This window comes from Cottoperca gobio, chromosome 13 (genome assembly GCF_900634415.1).
Source record: "Cottoperca gobio chromosome 13, fCotGob3.1, whole genome shotgun sequence".
NCBI classification, from domain to species: Eukaryota; Metazoa; Chordata; class Actinopteri; order Perciformes; family Bovichtidae; genus Cottoperca; species Cottoperca gobio.
In genome coordinates this window covers 17,502,819-17,510,998 of record NC_041367.1, presented here as the reverse complement: position 1 = coordinate 17,510,998, position 8,180 = coordinate 17,502,819, and positions in this window count along the sequence as shown.

Sequence of the window (8,180 nt, the reverse complement as noted above, 5' to 3'; positions counted from 1 at the left end):
GCCCCATTTTCTCATGTATGTATTTTCATGTATGAAAATGGAAAATCCCTTTGTGATGGGAGACAAAGCAGCGAATCAGGATTTACCTTCTTCAATTCTACGATTGGTTGATTTAGTGGCATTTCGTGGCGCTGCGCCAGGTTGAGCTGGTGTGCAGGCAAAGTTGAGCGTGCACAGAGAGAGTTGAGAAAGAGACAATGTGAGCTTGTGTGCAGCGGTCTGCTAGCGCATCGAGTTTGTGGAAGGGCATACAAGTAAAAACGAGTGAGAGGGGTTATTATTGCACATTACTATGGATAATAACAAACATGCAAATGTATTTATTTAGCACATTTTACCTCAAAATATAATTAATGTGCTAGCAAATCATATTTTTCTGTGCTCCAAATCTCCCATTGCTCGCTCAGAAATGAAGCACAAATACAACACCATAGAAAATAAGCTGATATGTATGAGGAAACAGGTCTTATGACTATGTATTACTTTAAACTGCATATATTCATATATTTTGGAGTTGTAAATGGAACATTTTTGACCAAACTGAGAACATTTTGTTTCAGTGTTTATTTCTGTTACAAAACATAAACACATTTAATAGCCTCTTCATACATATAAAACCTTCAAAAATAGAAGTTTAGACGATAAATTCCAGGATAAAAGAAGTAACAGGAGTTACAGACTGAGTATTTAATCATGAATAATTCATAACTTGAAATAAAAAGCAAAAGTGTTTACCACAACAAAGCTACTAAAACAAAAGATGGGAAAAAATCTACGCTATAAATTAGAAAAAAGAGGGTTTTGGTTGTCATTTCCTTTGCTTTGTTCTCTGCTGGGTTCATCACTGGTTGTTTTTTTCCCACTTCTATTATGTCTGCTTCTCAGATTTGTGCAAATGAAGCAATTAACTAAAAAAGCAGGCAGAATGCTCTAGTTGGGCCTTTTTCTGTTGACTGAAACACAAGTTGGAATAATTATCTTATTGCAAACTATAAGCTAAATTCCTTTTATGTAAATTCAAAGCGTTGTGCTGTAGTGAGGGACAGCCCGGACGTCGGAACAAACAAACAAAAATCAGACAATGAAGTTGTTGTTGACTCTGTTATCAGAAGATAAATCATTGACTGCAGCAGAGATGGCACACACCTTGTGGTTGATACATGGAGAGGGACTGCCTCTACCTGCAACTCACTGCCATCCTCTCCCAAGCTGCTTTGTTAGGATCAGCGATCAGTGTTTGTCAGCCACACTGAGTGTTGTTGATGGTGTTGTTTTCAAATGTCCTGCTGATACTTGGTTCTCACCCACATGTACCCTGGATGCAGATTATTAGGCCGGGGCTCAGGTTACTGATATGTTCCTGGATAAAACGTAAACAAGCGTGTAACACCCTATGACACGCATGAGGAGAGGGGACACAGAATATAATACGCTTGTGAATAATTTCATCATCACTTGAATGACCCACTGCTGCACCTTTTCCCCTGCCATTGATGAGTAACACTTTAAAACCCATGATTTATGGCAAGGTAAAGCCAACCGGTAATGAATACTAACATGTGTATCCTTTAAATAAAAATTAGATTTTCATAACAACAAACAAAAAAAAAGTCTTATTCTCAGGGGCTAAAGTGGCCCATTTAACATTTGTTAGGATGAACTGCTCTCTTAATGGAAAACTAGAGAACCACAACTCATAGTTGTCAGTCATGAGACAAAACATACTGCGGCAGCTCCATCCACAAGAGAGAGTAGACAATCTTTGTGGGCTTATGGGTGTTAAGTCGGGACATAAACATGCAGATGAGAGCTATTGTTCCATATCCAGAAAATGGACTGTACCAAGAGCCACAACCCAACAAAGTCCCGTCACTGCATCCTGTTGTTCATCCTGGAATGAATTTGTCTGAATGCAGTGTTGGATTTATATATATGAAATTTAACATTTGTTTTTCTTTTGTCTCTCTAGTAAGACAGACCACACACTGATGTTCTTGGGAAGAGGTGAATTTGAAAAGAAAGCATACAACAGGAAATATTTAGCTGTTTAAAGTACTTTAGTTACTGTAAAATAGATTTAACTAATTAAATTGTTCCCTAAAGTGCTTTGTAATGTCTTACTTTTTCTTTCTGCCTGTTAGTCTTTTATTTGTGTAGATTATTCTTTTGTGTATTTTCATTGAAAATTCATTTCATACTGTGATTTGTTTTTCTTTCCTTTTAATGTGTTTTTAACAGTTTTTATTCATGTAATGCTTTATGCAAAACATGCTACACAAACAACCTGCCTCACCTAACTCTCTTTGTCTGTTTATGTTTTACTTTGTCCATATCTTTTACTTCTTTTCCTCTTTTCCTCTTTTCTCTCCCTCTTCCCCTCTTTGTTCGCTTGTTATTTTACCATAGAAACTTCAGTGTTTACATCCTGTGTGCCTTTCTTGAAGACCTTGTTTATTCTTGAGAGTGCTGGTGTGTGACTCTCTTACTATCACTCTGGAGGAAATACCATAAGTCGCGTGCCAGCCATAGCTAACCACAAACCCAAGCTGGGTGGAGAGGGGCATTTTTCATATAAATCATGGAAAATGTCTGTGAGTGAGCCATTGCCAGGCTGAGCGAACAGCCATAAATAGACTCCCATTACATTTCGTGACAGCTTTGAGCAACACAAAGGCAGACTGTAGTAACATCGCCTGTGGTATAGCTGGGAAAAAGGGCTCTGATTGTTTCTGTGCATTGCAGAGTCATAAGATATTACCAGGCTGTCAAGTTAAATCCATTAAGCATCAGATGTGAACCTTTGGATCTATTCTGAATGCTTGAGATTCTCTGAATGTTCACTTCAGTCCTCTCTTCCCATCACCAGAGGGCTTGACATTATGAAAGAAAACTCCCTTAATGCACCCCACTTCAGATGTCAGAGACCAGGAGCTCTGACACGCTTTGGTCTTCAACAAAACACTTGCAGGCTCTGCTCTGTCTAGCTCTTCTTTCAAAGATTGCTTACATCACATGACATAAATGGAGCTCTCGGGGATATATACTAAAATAATGTCAGAGGTGGTTAACGTGAACTCCTTGAGCGAGAAAGTGTAACAGAACAAAGGCTGCAAGAAGCAGAGACTGATGTGGAATGTAACTAACCAGGAAGCTAAAGTCATATGGGGCTAATCGGTTCCAGTGATGCATAAATTACAAAGCGAGGAACAGTGACGGTCAGCAACACGATCAGAAACAGAGAAGATAAAAAGAGAAAGAGAATCAGATCAGTATGTATTGGTGACCTGCCTGTTGGGTGACTTTTCAGTGCTGCTGGAGAGGTCAAGTCAGGACACAAATCACAGCCCCAAGCTTGTCTGTCTTCTCTCAACTTACACAGCAGTTGAGCTACATCTGTTTCTCTTTTACTCTCTCTGTCACTCTACGTCTTTCTCTCTTGTCTCTTCCCACTCATGAAGTGTGTTGTTTCACAAGGACGTCTGTTGGCCCCAGAGTGGATGGATCGCAACTTATCATCTGATCAGTGTGATGCACAGACCTTCTGTGGGACAGGGAGGACAATAAGGTGGTAGCTCTCTTGTGCTCAGGGGCAGGCTTATGGTTAGGTTTGTGGTTTGTTTTGCTCCAAGGTCGAATTAGATTAGCACTTGAGCCTACCACAGAAGTACTTGGATTTACTGAAAGGGCACTCGTGTCAACCAAAGGGTCACTGGGGTTTACCATAGGAACACTTGGAGAAACCAGAAGGACACTTGAGCCATAAGAGAGCCATGTGAAAAAACTGTGGGAACTTGGGATGACTACAAGAGATTACTAAAGGGGCATTTAGATGGGCACTTGAGCCATCTGAAGGGCACTTAGGACAATCAAAAGGGCATTGGTGCCAACAAGAAGGTCAACCAGAAGTGTCATCCAGAGCGTTACTGAAGCAGCACTTGAGCTTACCAAATGAACAATTATGCCAACCAAAGGGGTACTGGGCTCAAACACTTGGGCCAGCCAGAAGAACACTTGGGCCAACCAGAAGAACACTTGGGCCAGCCAGAAGAACACTCGGGCCAACCAGAAGAACACTTGGGCCAGCCAGAAGAACACTCGGGCCGACCAGAAGAACACTTGGGCCAGCCAGAAGTACACTTGGGCCAGCCAGAAGAACACTCGGGCCGACCAGAAGAACACTTGGGCCAGCCAGAAGAACACTTGGGTCAGCCAGAAGAACACTTGGGCCAGCCAGAAGAACACTCGGGCCGACCAGAAGAACACTCGGGCCGACCAGAAGAACACTTGAGCCGACCAGGAGAACACATTGGCCGACCAGAAGAACACTTGGGCCAACCAGAAGGGCATTGGTGCCAAGAAGAAGGTCAGTTTGGCCAACCAGGTGGGCATTTGGGATAACCAGAGGAGTACTTGAACCAACCAGAGTTGCATATTGGCAAACTTTGGGCACATGATTTTACCAGTGACCAGTTACCCAAGTGGCATATGAGCAAACTATAGGCACTTGGGCCAACTCCTTGAACACATGCAAGCAGAGAGCATTTGGGTTGACTGAAGCGTCATTTTGGGCTGATGAATTTGGAAATAAAAATTAAGCATTGAACCGTTCTGTTAGGAAACGTGGAGCTTCGCATATCACTGCATTTGATGTTATACGACATTAGTCTTGTTCCATCTCCTGGGTCCAGCTAGAAATCTTGATGGCTGAGTTGTCTGAACTTATTTTTTCTTTGATTTGTAATATACATTTAACAAGTAGGTAAACAAATTTAAAAAGGTAGATAAACTGACTGACAAATAAAAATAATAATATATAAAATTATTCTGGGTTAATTCCCAAAGTGCAGCAGGCGGGCTGAGCTAATGCTAGTGACCACCCATGGGTCTGTCATTCACGTCGGCACTTCACTAGTTACAGGTCCCAATGCTTGGTGTCTGTTGGGCCCAAAGTCTCTCTGAGACTTATTTGTTTCACCTACAGAGCCCAGGAGACACACCTCCAACACCCACACTCGCCACACAATTGTGCATGCTCAGGCTTGCATGATAGCTGGAAAAGATAAGTGTGATAAAGTACAGTTGATACAGTAAATCTCAAAAATGTGTTTTCCTATTTACATTTTAAATTGCTTCGGTTGAGTCCCTTTGAAACACGTTTTGTTGTATAATCAAATCCTTATGAATGTTATTTTCCAGAGTCAAATATAATACAGGTAAAAAAATGTTAAGATGTTTCGTACAATAAAGTTTTTGATCCAGTGTAATTATTCTAGACTATCCTAATTATTTTTACAAGTGTACTGACCCAATGTAGCCACTAATACATTTCACTTTAAATTGCAAAAGATTTGCAAGAACACACTTTTATTCCCTTTGTTGTTTTTGTGATGATCAGGAAGTACTAAAATCAAAATCAAATTTCAAATCAAATTTATTTGTATAGCCCAATATCACAAATTATACATTTGTCTCAGTGTGCTTTACAGACTGTACAGGTTACGACATCCCTCTGTCCTTAGACCCTCGCATCGCACAAGGAAAAACTTCCTAAAAGAAACCCCAAAATTAAAAGGGAAAAAATGGAAGAAACCTCAGGGAGAGCAACTGAGGAGGGATCCCTCTCCCAGGACGGACAGACGTGCAATAGATGTCGTGTGTACAGGATAAACAACATAGTACAAATACAACATTTGACAGAAATTATGTTGTGTTGGAAAAAAAAGAAAATAAATAAAAATAATAATATATAAAATTATTCTGGGTTAATTCCCAAAGTGCAGCAGGCGGGCTGAGCTAATGCTAGTGACCACCCATGGGTCTGTCATTTACTAAAGATCCCTTTTATTTAATTCTAACTTGTATTTCTCTCAACACATTTATCTTTAAATTTCTCACATTAAGACTTTTGTAAATGCTTTTCTTATTTTCAGGAATGACATTAGAGTGTGAGCTCAAACAAACGCATTATTAATAGCCAAGTATTAGGAAATAGCTGACTTGATTGTCGGCCACAGTATTCTAGTATTGAGAGTCTTGTGTTTGCAAATATTGACCAAACTGTCCCACTAAAGCAGTGTTACGCATTGCTCGCGAGCCTCCTACGGCTCGCCAAGCTTTAATTGGTGGCTCGCGTGGCAGTGGGCTAAATAAAGGGGTGATAGATATGATTATGAGTCAATACAGATATTTCATAAAAACACTAAAAACAAGCAACATATAACCCATTAAAACACTGAAAGTGTCTGCTCTATTAGCCTACAAATAATACAAATAATTGATAAAAGATGCAAATATAGACTAGAAACAAGATATTTGCATTTGCTCGGCCGACACAGACTCACTGCGGAGTTGCCAGTTTTGGCAGTCTATCAGCACTACAATGGCGAATGTGCTCTTGGACGGGTAGATACATGGTGGGCTAGTATAGAAATAAATAAACTTAAGCTCATTAAAAATATGTTATCATAAGCATGCTTATGAATATGGACATTAGCTTAAAAATATATATATATCGCTAAATTGGAGCATTTATATTGGAGGATACTACGACCAACCTGGCACTTCATACTCGCGTTAGCTTGGCTCCGGTTTACTTGTTTCACCATTTCATGCTAGTTCGCGTGTGTTTCTACAGACGTAAAATGGAGTGATTTCTTATTTTAAAAAGTTGCACACCAGGTGGACAGAAACAAAGTGTGACAAACGAGGAAAAATAAGATTTGGCTTTGGAGCATCAAACCACCGCAAATCAAGGGGAAGATGGTGGGCCGTCCACCAAAACCTCCTCAGACTCAAATTGTGAAACACTGATTTTTGGCTTCAGCATAAATATTGTTTGCAGAGTTTGACAACATCATCCCAGTATTAAGCTAATCCTGTTTTTATTGAATGTATTGGCTGCATTGCATATTGTATGTTCTGGATGGGATGACAGATTAATAAGCATACAGGCTTTTCATGACTGGATGTAGCTTTTCATACTTTGCTTTAAAAGTGGCTCTCCTGTTGACTTTGTCCTGTCAATGTGTCACGTAACAGATAGTGAAGACCACTGCACTAAAGGAAAGTCAAGAATTTAGATTTAAGGAGTTATTTTATTGTCCCTCCTCACATTAATCATTTATTTTCTTTAAATCATTGTCTTTAATTCAATATGTGATTAGAAGGAAATACTATTTGGAAACTGGGGGTGGGAATGTGAAAACACAAATGCAACAAAGATAGTGAACTCCATGGCATATTACTATGTCCTCACACTGCGTCTGTGTCCTGACATGGCCCCGACTGTCTAACTGCATTTTGCCTCCTCGGACTCAGGGGAACATAAGGATCGCATATGCCTTTGGCAGGAGTCCACACCCACATTCCTCAGCTATGTGCTCACAAGCCTCCTCTCTGCCCCCTCTCTCCCTCTCCCTCCCACTTCGCTCTGACACCAAAACTTTGGCCCACATTGCTGTGCACTGTAAAGAGATGCAAACACTACAAAACACTCCTGTACACAGGGCGAGGTGAAACATACAGTGTGCCCCTTCTTGAACTAAGTTGTGCCTTCCAAGCTCTACTCAACATGCTAGTCACTAAACTGACTGTTACATATTCAGAATCTGGGATAGGAATCATCATCAGCTGATACCCATTTCACAGAGATGTTCTTCAGTGTGAAATTCAGCCCTGTAGGAATGAGCAGGAAGAGAAAAATGTTCAAGTAAAAGCAATAGTCGAGCACTGGAACAAGTCCAACTTCTTAAAAACATTTCTTAGCCAGGGCTTTTTATGAGACTAGTCCCCTGTGGCTTGTCTAGTGAAAGGTTATCTTTTACTCACAACTCAAAGTCAAAGACACTGGGGCCAGGGAGGCTGTGCAGTTTGCTGTCTGGGGTGACTGGGTTCATTGGTAGGGGGTGCATGGTGCGGAATGTGGCTGTGAGGAAAAGCATCACTGTAGGGAAGAAAAGAGACGCCAGCACTGAGAGTGCTGCACACAAGTAGGAGATGTTCTGTCTTTTATAAAACCAAACCTCTGGACATGTTCTGGGATCCTTTATCCTCCTGTGACAATGCATACTTTCCAGTTAAGTGTGGGCACTGCATGGAAGGAGGAGGGAAATAGACTTATTTTAGTCTGCGTATACTTTGATGACAATCTACAATGGCTTTTCCCATGTAGCTCATGACTT